The 13169-nt window shown below is 37.8% G+C and overlaps 1 long non-coding RNA gene across 1 annotated transcript in view; it reads right to left on the bottom strand.

The window, feature by feature from the left end:
- The window catches only part of LOC134484544 (uncharacterized), a 27306-nt gene extending 14858 nt beyond the window's left edge, over positions 1-12448 (bottom strand). The window contains exon 1 of the long non-coding RNA XR_010061985.1: positions 11138-12448. This is a non-coding gene — a long non-coding RNA (uncharacterized LOC134484544). The remainder of the gene's footprint in view (positions 1-11137) is intronic.
- Positions 12449-13169: the final 721 nt, after the last annotated feature.

The following is a 13169-nucleotide window of genomic DNA, read 5'->3' on the forward strand; positions in this document are numbered from 1 at the left end:
ACCTTACTGCCCGCTGACTTTGCCTTGAACTTGGAGTCAAACCCAGGCAGTACCAAGGACTTCTCCTTCCATTGGACTTCTCCTTCCATTGGTGACCAACAACGCTATCCTTTGCCACAGATGCCGTTTGGAGCCATAGTTCTATCCATGTATAGTCTTTGAATATTGGTTTAGTACCAGAAATCTCTGGTTCATTATCATTGTTGTTCTTATAGGGTTGAAAGCACCTTTAGCTCTTTTAATCCTTTCTCAAACTCTACCAAAAAGATGTCCGTTTTCAGTTCACTGGCAGCATAGACTACTTAGCTTCATCAATCTTATCTACATTTGGTTGCTGAGTGTGTGTGTGTGTGTCTGTGTGTGTGTGTGTGTGTGTGTGTGTGTGTGTGTGTGTGTAGAGCTGAACAATGAATTCTCAACTGAGGAATATCAACATCCTTAGCCATTAGGTAAATGGAAATAAAAAAAAAAATCCTGAGGTTCCACAGCACACCAATCAGAATGGCTAAGATTTATTTGGTGCCTCATACAGCTAGGGTGTTTTGTTGATTTTTAACAAGGATTCTGTGAAACTAGGTCAAGAATTTAGAATCCACAAATGACTAAGCCAAAGAGACTCCATCCTATTCTTATGAACCTATTGAAGTAGAAGATTCACTGGACCTCAAGCCCCTCATCCCTCAGCCCATGACATGAACCTTATGTTTGGACTTCAGAAAGAATCATGGTAAAACATCCAAAACCCTCAAGTCTGGCCCTTGAAACACAGGAAGATAGATATTAGAGAACTGCTATCTAATGCGACTACAGAAATGTATCATATAGTCTATGCTGTCCTTTGTTTTACTAATATCTGGTAATTTTTGGATAAAATAAGGATTTGGGAGTTTATCATTTAAGTAAATACAAGATATTTAGAACTATAGAGCTGGGCCCCCTTTGTTTCAAAATCATAGCAAAAAAATGGAATAGGATAATAGAACATTTGAGTACACATTCAGCAATATATATATGTGTATATATATATATATATATATATATATATATATATATATATTCCACTATCAAGAAATGTACAAAAAAATTTAATAAAATATTCACTAAACAAAAGGTCTGTAGGGAAAATACTGGCCTTTAGAAAAGAGAGATATCTGAGGAAATTGTACTATAAGCCAGAGGAATGGAACTAGGGATAAAATTATTATCCAATAGAATCTCCTGCACTCCATATTCTTAGATCTTTGGGACACATGCCAAGGCCCTGACTAACTTTCTCCATAAGAGCATGTAACCACGAGTGATGCAGAGAGAATTCTGTAGCTTTAGAGAGATGGAGTACGTAAAGGTTTCCACTGTGCCAAAGGAGACGGACCTAGAAAGGACACCCTCGAATCTGGTCAATGTAAGGAAAGCTGTTCAGTAGGTAGGCCCTGCCAGTTATCAGTGACATAATAAATAGGCACCACCTGAAAAATCTGTTGTAACTGGAGAGCCCTAGCTTCTTCTGTGATGTAACAAGTATTGTCCTGACAGGAACTGCCTCTCAGATATTCCTTCAGTACCTCTCCAGTTTACTAATAGGCCACTTATTCAGAGTAAACAGCCATTTGGGAGGGAGTACAAACAGGATGAAGAGATCAGAGAAGAAGAGAAGGAAGCTTGCCTTCTGTCTTAGTATTAAAAAAAGTGAAGATATAAGTGGTACTGGAAAGTTCAGAGAGCCCTTGGTAGGGGTTGAGTGGTATCACTGAAGAGATAGACTTGATCTGAGCCTTACTCATATGGGAATCAAGATCTGGAAGCTTCAGTGAAGCATCTGGACTTCCCTGTTCTAATGATTCCTGGATGTCAGAGGATTTATATCATTCATTTCTTTATTGCAAAGCCAAGAGTTTGAGATGGCACAGTTGTTTCTCTGAGAGCTATGGCCTTTATTATTTTTGTCCTAAGAAAAAGGTCCTAAAGAAGAAGGATGGACAAGTATTATGTCCACAGCTCAGAGCAAACTCCTCCAAGATTTGGATACCTATAGTGCAGTTTGTGTCTGACATTGATATCTGGGAGAGAGAAGTTCTTCTAATTGAGACTTCCATCATCTTTGTCTTTCCACTAGTGTTACTCTGAATACCACTATAGATTTCTGAGTGAATAACTGTGATTAGTTGGCAGTTTTCTTTATTTTTATATCTTTCTTTCTTATTTTTTATAAAATTTTAGTGTTTTTAAAGTGGATGAGTCTATATTTACATTTAAAATATTATTTCCTTTCTTAGTTTCCTGCCCATAAGATCACTACCTGTTCACAATCCTTTCTTCTCTAACCATACTTCTACCCCTTGACATTTCCTTGAACTGGGTGACAAACCACCATAAGACCAAGGACTTCTCCTTCCATTGGTGCCAGCAACGCCATCCTCTGCCAAATATACATTTGGAGCCATAGGTCTGTCCGTGTTCATTCTTTGAATATTGGTCTATTACCAGAAAGCTCTGTTTCATTGACATTGTTTTTCTTTTGGGGTTAACAGCACCTTCAACTCTTGTAATCCTTTCTCAAAACCTACCAACAAGAGGTCTGTTTTCAGTTCACTGGTTTGCCACTAACATTCACTCCTGTATTTGATATGCTCCAGCTCTCTCTCAGGCAAGACCTATATCCAGTTCCTGGTAGAATGCACTTAGCTTCCTAAATCTTATCTAGTTTTGGTGGCTGATATATATATATATATATATATATATATATATATATATATATATATATATATACACATATATATTACTTTTGGTGGCTCCTACTGTATGAAGTTAGGGGGAATTTTATCATGGATTCAGTGCAACTGGGTCAAGAATGTAGAATCCACAAATAGAATTGGCAAATAGATTCCCTCCTGTTCTTATGAAACTATTGAAGTTGAGGTTTCCCTGGTCCTGAAGCCATTCTTATCACTTCCCATACTTCTCTATCTTATGTTTGGCCTCAAGAAAGAATCATGGTAAAATATCCAAAAACCTCAAATCTAACCCTGAGACACTGGAAAAGAGATATTGAGGAACCGAGATCAAAAGGGACCTGAGAACCAAATTCTATACTCCATGTGGTCCTATGGTTTATTGATATCTGGAAATTTTTGGATGAAATAGGAATTTGGAGATTGCCATTTGAAGTAGGTACACCCTATTTACACTGTTATAATCACTCTATAGCTGGGCGCCTTTGTTGCTAAAATCATTGCAGAAAATGGAAGTGGAAAAGCAAATTTTTGAGTACAAATTCAGGAATATATATAAAGTCACCTATCAAGGAATATTCAATAAAAATTGAAATACACATGCATTCAATTAAAGGTCCGTAGGGAAAATACTGGCCTTTGGGAACAGAGAAAATGAAGAAAATTGAACTGTGTGTCACAGGAATGAACCTGGGAAAGAAAATATTATCTAGAAGAATCTCCTAAACTCAAATTCCTAAATCTTATCGACTCATGCCAAGACCCTGACTAACTTTGTCCATTCAGAGCATGTAACCACTAATGAAGCAAAGAGAAGTCACTAGCTTTAGAGAGACGGAGTACGTAAACATTTCCACTGTGTAATAGGAGATATATGTGGAAAGGCACCCTCAAATCTGGTCAATTTAAGGAAAGCTCTTTAGCAGATAGGCCATGGCAGGTCTTAGAGACATCATAGTTAGTTCATTCATGAAAAATCTCTTCTATCCTGGAGAGCATTAGCTTCTTCTGTGATACCACATGAGTTGTCGTGACTGCAACTGTCTCTCAGATATTCCTTCAGTAACTCTAGGTTTTACTAATTGGTCTCTAAATTCAGAGCAAATTGGGGAGTGATAACAAAGAGGATGAAGAGATCAGAAATAGGGAGAAAGAAGCTGGTCCTCTGTCTTGGTACAAAATACAAGGAACAAATATATGGTCCTACGGAAAGCTCAGTGAGACATATATAGGGGTTGAGTGCTATGGGTGAAGAGATAGCCTTGATCTGAGCCTCCCACATGAGGGAATCAGGAGCTGGGAGACCCTCAGAAGAATCTGGACTTCCCTGTTCTTATGGTTCCTGGAGAGTTTATATCCTTCATTTCTTACTTCCAAAAGCCAAGTGTTGTGAAGGGCACAGTTGTTTTCCTAAGAGCTCATGGCCTTTACTCAATTTGTCGAGAAGAGAAGGTCATAAGGAAGAAGTGAAAACAAGTATTGTGTCCCTAGGTCTGAGTAAACTCCTCCATGCTTTGGATATCTATAGTACAGTTTCTGTCTGACACTGATATTTGGAAGAAAGAAGTGCTACTAGTTGAGATTTCATCATCCCAGACTTTCCACGAGTACTACTCTGACTACTTCACTATTTAATTACTTCACTATTTTACTTTACTATTACACTTCGGATTTCTGAGTTAATATGTGTGATTACTCGGCAGGTTTCTTTTCCTTTATATCATTCTTTTTTTTATTTTTTAGAGAAATTTATTGATTTCTTAATTGGAATTCTCTATATTTACATTTAAAATATTCTTTCCTATCCCAGTTTTCTGCCCATAAAATTCCTAACCATTCCATTTCTTTCTTCTCTAACCAGCCTTTCTGCTGCATGACATTCCCTTAAACTGGGAGACAAGCTAGGGAAGACAAGTGCTTCCTTTCCAATGTTGCTCAAAATCTCATCTTCTGCCACATATGCATTTGGAGCCATAGGTTCAATGTACGTTCTTTGTATATTGGTCTAGTATGAGAAAGTGGTGGTTCATTGGCATTGTTGTTCCTATGGGGTTGAAAGCACCTTCAGCTCTTCTAATATTTTTTTTCAAAAATTACTAACAAGTGGTCCGTTTTCAGTTCACTAGTTTGCTACTAGCATTCACTTCTGTACTTGACTTGCTGTATCTCTGTCTCTCAGGAAATATCTATATCCAGTTCATGGAAGAACGCACTTCTTACCTTCATCAATCTTATCTAGTTTTGTTGGCTGATGTAAACATATATACTTTTGGTGGATCCTACACCTATGTAGTTAAGAGGAATGTTAACATGGATTCTGCACAACTATTTCAAGAATGGAGAATTCACAAAGGACAATTTTTAAAAGAATCCCTCCTGTTTTTATAATCTATTGAAGTAGACCTTTAACAGGTCCTCAAACCATTCTTCTCCCTGCACATCATCTGGTATCTTACTTTTGGCCTTCACAACACAGGAAGCTAGAGAGTGTAGTACTGATATCAAATGGGACAAGAAACTTAATAGTCCATGTTGTCCTTTGCTTTCCTGATGTCTGGTAATTTTTCAAGAAAATAAAAATTTGGGAGTTTACCATTTGAAGTAGGTACACAGTATTTACACTTTTATATTCACCCTTTAGTTGGGCCCCCTTTGTGACCAAAATCATTGCAGAAAATGGAATTGGAAAACAGAATTTTTGAGTACACATTGAGGAATATTTACAAAGTCCCCTATCAACGAATTTTCATTAAAAAATTGAAATACAATATTCATTCAATTAAACGTCTGTAGGGAAAATACTGGCCTTTGGGAAACAGAGAATACCTAGAATATTGAAGTGAGTCACAGGAATGAACCTGGGAATATAAGTACTATCTAGAAGAATCTCCGACACTCCATGTTCCTAAATCTTTTCTACCCATGCCAAGACCCTGACTAACTTTCTCCACACAGAACATGTAACCTCTATTGAAGTAGACAGAAATCTCTAGCTTTAGAGAGATGGTGTACGTAAAGGTTTCCTCCGCATCAATGGAGATGGACCTGGAAAGGGCACCCTCGATCCTGTCAATGTAAGGAAAGTTGTTCAGGATGTAGGCTATGGCAGTTCTCAGTGACATCACCATTAGGCCTTCCCTTAAAACACTCTTGTAACCTGGAGAGTCATACCTTCTTCTCTGATTTCACAACTGTTCTCATAACTGCAACTGCTTCTCAGATATCCTTCAGGAACTCTAGGGTTTAATAATTGGCCCCTAATTCAGAGAAAATTGGAGAGTGATAACAAAGTGGATGATGAGATTGGAAATAGGGGAAAGGAAACTGGCCTTCTGTCTTGGTATAAAAACAAGGTCGTTTGGAAAGCTCAGTGAGTTCTGGGTTGTGGTTGAGTGGTATCGCTGAAGAGATAGCCTTGATCTGAGCCTTCCACATAAGGAAATCAAGAGCTGGGAGACTCTCAGAAACATCTTGACTTCCCTGTTTTTATGGTTCGTGGATGACAGAGGGATTATATCATTCATTTTTTTATTCCAAAACCAAGTTTTATGAAGTGCACAGTAGATTTCCTGAGAGCTCATGACCTTTACTATTTTTGTCAAGAAGAAAAGGACCTACGGAAGAAGAAAAAACAAGTATTGTGTCCCTAACTCAAGTTAAACTCCTCAATGCTTTGGAAACTTATAGTGCACCTTGTGTCTGACACTGATATATGGGAGAGAGAAGTGCTTCTAGTTGAGACCTCATCATCTCAGTCTTTATACTAGTATTAACCTGACTTCCACTTCTGAGTCAATATGTTAGAATATTTGGCAGCTTTCTTCTCTTTTATATCATTCATGTTTTTTTTTTATTTTTTAGCAATTTTTTTCTATTTTACTAGATGTTTTATATATACATTTAAAATATTATTTCCTTTCCCAGTTTCCTGACCATAAGTTCCCTACCAGTTCCATTTCCTTCTTTTCTAACCAGCCTTTCTGCTGCATGACATTCCCTTGAACTGGGAGACAAACTAGGGAAGACAAGGGCTTCTCTTTCCAATGTTGCCCAAAAAGGCTATCCTCAGCAACATATGCATTTGGAGCCATAGGTCAGTCCATGTACTTTCGTTTTATATTGGTCTAGTATAAAAAGTCTCTGGTTCATTGGCAACGTTGTTCTTATGGGTTTGTTAGCACCTACAGCTCTTCTAATTCTTTTTTTCAAAATTTACCAACAAGAGGTCCATTTTAAGTTCACTGGTTTGTTACCAGCACTCACTTCTGTATTAGACATGCTATATCTGTGTCTCTCAGTAAATATTTATATCTGGTTCCTGGCAGAATGCACCTCTTACCTTCATCAATTTTATCTAGTTTTTTTGACAGATGTATACATATATACATTTGGTGTCTCCTACACCTAAGTGGTTAAGTGGAATGTTATCATGGATTCTGCCTAAATATGTCAATAATGTAGAATTCACAAATGACTATTTCAAATAGACTCTCCTGTTTTTATGAACCTATTGAAGTAGATGTTTAACTGGTCCTCAAGACCTTTTTTGCCCTACCGATCATCGGGTATTTTATGTTTGGCCTTAAGAATAATCATGGTAAATTATCCTATACTCAAGTCTGGGCATGCAAACACTGGATGTTAGATAGAGTGTATTGTTATCAAATGGGACTAGTGAACTTAATTCAATAGTCCGTGTTGTTTTTTGCTTTCCTGATGTCTCATAATTTTTTGTTAAATAAGGATTTGGGAGTTTATCATTTGAAGTAGGATTACAGTATTTACACTGTTATACTCACTCTGCAGCTGGGCACGGTTTGTGACCAAAATCATTGCAGAAAATGGAATTGGAAAACCGAATTATTGAGTACACATTGAGGAATATTTACAAAATCCGCTATCAAGGAATTTACAGTAAGAAATTGAAATACAGTATTCATTCAATTAAATGTGTGTAGTGAAAATACTGGTCTTTGGGAAACATAGAAAACCTAAAAAATTGAACTGTATGTCACAGGAATGACCTGTCAATAAAAATATTATCTAGAAGTATCCCCTACACTCCATGCTCATAAATATTTTCCACCCATGCCAATACCCTGACTAACTTTCTCCATTCAGAGCATGTAACCACTAGTCAAGCAGAGAGAAGTCTCGAGCTTCAGAGAGATGGAGTACCTAAAGGATACCACTGTGTTACAGGAGATGGACCTGGAAAGGGCACCCTCGAATTTGGTCAGTGTAAGGAAAATTGTTTAGCAGGTAGGCCATGGCATTTCTCACTAACATCACCTTAGGCCCACCCTGAAAATTCTCTTGTAACCTGGAGAGCCATAACTTATTCTGTGATGTCACAACTGTTGTCCTGACTGCAACTGCCTCTCAGAAATACTTCAGTATTTCTAGGGTTTACTAATTGGCCTCTAATTTAGAGCAAATAGGGGAGTGAAAACAAAGAGGATGAAGAGATTGGAAATGGAGAGAAGGAAGCTGGTCTTCTGTCTTGGTATAAAAAACAAGGAAGAAATATGTGGTTTTTAGGAAAGCTCAGTGAGTCTTTGGTAGGTGTTGAGTGATATCACTGAAGAGATAGCCTTATCTGAGCCTTTCAGATATGGGAATCAGAAGCTGGGAGCCTGTCAGATACATCTGTGCTTCCCTGTTCTTATGGTTTCTGGAAATCAGTAGGATTATATCATTCATTTCTCTCTTCCAAAAGGCAAGTGTTGTGAAGGGCATATTTGTTTTCCTGAGAGGTTATGACCTTTACTCTTTTTGTCAGAAGAAAAGGTCCTAAGGAAGTAGTGAAAAACAAGTATTGAGTACTGAGTTCCGAGTAAACTCCTCCATGTTTTGCATATCTATACTGCAGTTTGTGTCTGACACTGATATCTCGGAGAGAGAAGTACTTGTAGTTGAGACTTCATCATCTCAGTCTCTCCAATAATATTACTCTGAATACCACTTCAGATTTCTGAGTCAATATGTGCGATTACTTGGCAACTTTCTTCTCTTTTATATGTTTCTCATTTTAGCAAATTTTATTGCTTTTAATAACTGGATGTTTCTATATTTACATTTAAAATATAATTTTCTTTCCAAGTTTCTTGCCCTTCAGATCCCACTTGTTCTCTTTTCCTACTTCTCTAACCAGTCTTTCTGTTTGTTGACATTCCCTTGAACTGGGAGACAAACTAGGGAGGACCAAGGGATTCATGTCCATTGTTGCCCAAAAAGGCCGTCCTCAGCAACGTATGCATTTGGAACCATAGGTCAGTCCATGTACTTTCTTTGTATATTGGTCTTGTAAGCAAAAGCTCTGGTTCACTGGCTTAGTTGTTACTATGGGGTTGAAAGCACCCTCAGATCTTCTAATCCTTTTTCTAAATTTACCAAAAAGAGGTACGTTTTCAGTTCAATGGTTTGCTACCAGCATTCACTTCTGTATTCGACATGCTGTATCTGTGTCTCTCACTAAATATCTCTATCCAATTACTGGCAGGATGTATTTCTTACCTTCATCAATTTTATCGAGTTTTGTTGGCTGATGTATACATATATACGTTTGGTGGCTCCTACACCTAAATGGTTCAATGGAAAGTTAACATGGATTCTGCCCAACTATGTCAAGAATGTAGAATTCACAAATGCCAATGCAAATAGACTCCTTCCTGTTTTTATGAACCTATTGAAGAAGATGTTTTATTGGTCCTCAAGACATTCTTCTCCCCGCCCATCATCTGGTAGATTACATTTGTCCTTAAGAAAGAATTATGGTAAAAAGTCCTGAACAATCAAGTCTGGCCATGGGAACACTGGAAGGTACAAAGGGTTGTACTGATATCAAATGGGACTAGAAGACTGAATTCAAACTTCATATTGTCCTTTGCTTTCCTGATGACTGGTAATTTTTTGATAAAATAAGGATTTGGGAATTCATCATTTGAAGTAGGTACACAGTATTCACACTCTTATACTCACTCTATAGCTGGGCCCCCTCTCTGACCAAAATCATTTCAGAAAATGTAATTGGCAAATGGAATTTTTGATTCCACATTGAGGAACATTTACAAAATCCCCTATCAAGGAATTACAGTAAGAAATTGAAATACATTATTCATTCAATTAAAGGTTTTAGAGAAAATATGGCCTTTGGGAAAGAGAGAAAACCCAGAAAATTGAACTGTATGTCACAGGAATTACCTGTCAATAAAACTAATATCTGCAAGAATCTCCTACACTCCATGTTCCTAAACCGTTTTTACCCATGCTATGCCCCTTAATAACTTTCTGCATTATGAGCATGTAACCACTGGTGAAGCATAGAGAAGTCTCTACTTTAGAGTGATGTAGTACATACAGGTGTCCTGTGCCACATGAGACATACCTGGTAATGGCACTCTCGAATCTGGTCAATGTAAGGAAAAGTGTTCAGCAAGTAGACCAAGGTAGTTCTCAGTGACAGCATCATTAGGACCTCCATGAAAACTCTCTTATAACCTGGTGAGCCCTACCTCCTTCTGTTGTCATGACTGCAACTGCCTCTCAGATTTTCCTTCAATAACTCTAGTGTTTACTAATTGGCCTCTAATTCAGAGACAATTTGGGAGTTAGAACAAAGAGGATGAAGAGATATGATATGGGGAGAAGGAAGCTGGACTTATGTCTTGGTATAAAAAACAAGGAAGAAATATGAGGTGCTTGGGAAAGCTTAGTGTGTCCTTGTTAGGGGTTGAGTGGGATCACTGAAGAGATAGCCTTTTTCTGTGCCTTCCACATAAGGGAAACAGGAACTGGGAGACTCTCAGATGCATCTGCACTTCCCTGATCTTTTGCTTCCTGGTAGTCAGAGACTTTATATCATTCATTTCTATATTCCAAAAGTCATGTGTTGTAAAGGACACAGTTGTATTCCTGACAGATCATGGACTTTATACATTTTGTCAAAAAGAGAAAGTTACTAAGGAAGATGGGATGGACAAGTATTGTGTCCTCAGCTCAGAGTAAACTCTACAGTGCTTTGGATACCTATTGTCCAGTTTCTCTCTGTCTGAGACTTCTATCTTGGAGAGAGAAGTGCTCTATTTCAGACTTCATCATCTCAGTCTTTCCACTAGTATTACTCTGTCTATCATTTTAGATTTCCAAGTCAATACTTATGATTAGTTGGCAGGTTTTTTTTTCTTTTATATCTCTCAATTTTTAGCAAATTTTATTGTTTTTTTAAACTGGATGTTCCTTTATTTACATTTAAATTGTTATGTCCTTTCCCATTTTCTGGCCCATAACATCCCTATCTGGTCCCCCTGCCCGTCTTCTATAACCCTTCTTACTACCACTTAACATTCCCTGGAACTTGGAGTTAAACCTAGGGAGGACCAAGGACTTCTCCTTCCATTAGTACTCACCAAGTCCATCCTCTTCCACATATGCAGTTGGAGCCATAACTCTGTCCATGTACATTCTTGAACATAGGTCTAGTATCAGAAAGCTCTGGTTCATTAGCATTGTCGTTCTTATGGTGTTAAAGCCCCTTCAGCTCTTGTAATCTTTCCTGAAAATCTACAAACAAGAAGTCCATTTTCAGTTCACTGGTTTGCCACTAGCATTCACTTCTGTATTTGGCATAATCTAGTTGTGTCTCTCAGGAAATATCTATATCTGATTCCTGGAAGAATGCACTTACCTTCATCAATCTTGTCTAGTTTTGGTGGCTGATGTATATGTATGTACTTTTGGTGGCTCCTACAGCTCTGAGTTTAGCTGGAATTTTGACATGGGTTCTGCATATCTAGGTCAAGACTGTAGAATCCACAAATGGCAACACCAAATAGACTCCATCCTGTTTTTTGAAACTTCTGAAATTGAGGCGTCACTGGTCCTCAAGTCATTCCTCTAGATGCCCAGCCTCCTATATCTTATGTTTGGCCTTAATAACTTATCATGGTAAAATACTCAAAACCCTCAAGTATGGGAATGAAACTCAGGAAGGTAGATATTGCAGAACTGATATCAAATGGGACTAGAGAACCGAATTCAATAGTCCATGTTGTGCTTTGCTTTTCTGATATCTGGTAATTTTTTGTTAAAATAAGGATTTGGGAATTTATAATTTGAATTAGGTATACAGTATTTACAGTGTTATGCTTACTCTATAGTTGGGCCTCCTTTGTTGCCAAAACCTTTGCAGAAAATGGAATTGGAAAACAGAATTTTTGAGTACACATTGAGGAATATTTTCAAAGTCCCCTATCAACGAATTTTCAATAAGAAATTGAAATACAATATTAATTCAATTAAACGTCTGTAGGGAAAATACTGGCCTTTGGGAAACAGAATACTTAGAATGTTGAACTGAGTCACAGGTATGAACCTGGGGATATAAGTATTATCTAGAAGATCTCCTATATTCCATGTTCCTAAATGTTTTCTACCCATGCCAAGACCCTGACTAACTTTCTCCATTCAGAGCTTTTAACTACTAGTGAAGCAGAGAGAAGTCTCTAGGTTTAGAGAGATGGAGTATGTAAAGGTTTCAACTGTGCAATAGGAGACTCTCCTGGAAAGGACACCCTCGAATCTGGTCAATGAAAGGAACGCTGCTCAGCAGCTAAGGACATGGCAGTTCTCAGTGACATCATCATTAGGCCTCCCTGAAAAATCTTTTGTATCCTGGAGATCCCTAGCTTCTTCTGTGATGTAACAAGTATTGTCCTGACAGGAACTGCCTCTCTGATATTTCTTCAGTACCTCTCTGGTTTACTAATTGGCCACTAATTCAGAGTAAACAGCCATGTGGGAGTGAGAACAAACAGGATGAAGAGATCAGAAATGGGCAGAAGTAAGCTGGCCTTCTGTCTTAGTATTAAAAAAAAGAAAAAAATAAGTGGTATTTGGAAAAGCTCAGAGAGCCCTTGGTAGGGGTTGAGTGGTATTGATGAAGAAATAGACTTGATCTGAGCCTTCCACATATGGGAATCAAGAGCTGGAGCATCTGGACTTCCCTGTTCTTCTGGTTCCTGGATGTCAGAGGGTTTATATCATTTATTTCTTTATTCCAATACCAAGGGTTATGAACGGCACAGTTGATTTCCTGAGAGCTCATGACCTTTACTCTTTTTGTCAAGAAGAAAAGGTCCTAAGGAAGAAGGGAAAAACAAGTATTGTGTCCCTAACTCAAGTTAAACTCCTCAAGGCTTTGAATCCCTATAGTGCAGTTTGTGTCTGACACTGATATCTAGGAGAGAGAAGTGCTTCTAGTTGAGACTTCATCATCTCAGTCTTTATACTAATATTAACCTGACTACCACTTCAGATTTCTGAGTCAATATGTTAGATTACTTGGCAGCTTTCTTCTCTTTTATATCATATTTTTTTTTATTTTTTAGCAATTTGTTTTCTTTTCAAACTACATGTTTCTATATATACATTGAAAATATG

The sequence above is a fragment of the Rattus norvegicus genome (genome assembly GCF_036323735.1).
Source record: "Rattus norvegicus strain BN/NHsdMcwi chromosome Y unlocalized genomic scaffold, GRCr8 chrY_unlocalized_1, whole genome shotgun sequence".
Taxonomy (NCBI): Eukaryota; Metazoa; Chordata; class Mammalia; order Rodentia; family Muridae; genus Rattus; species Rattus norvegicus.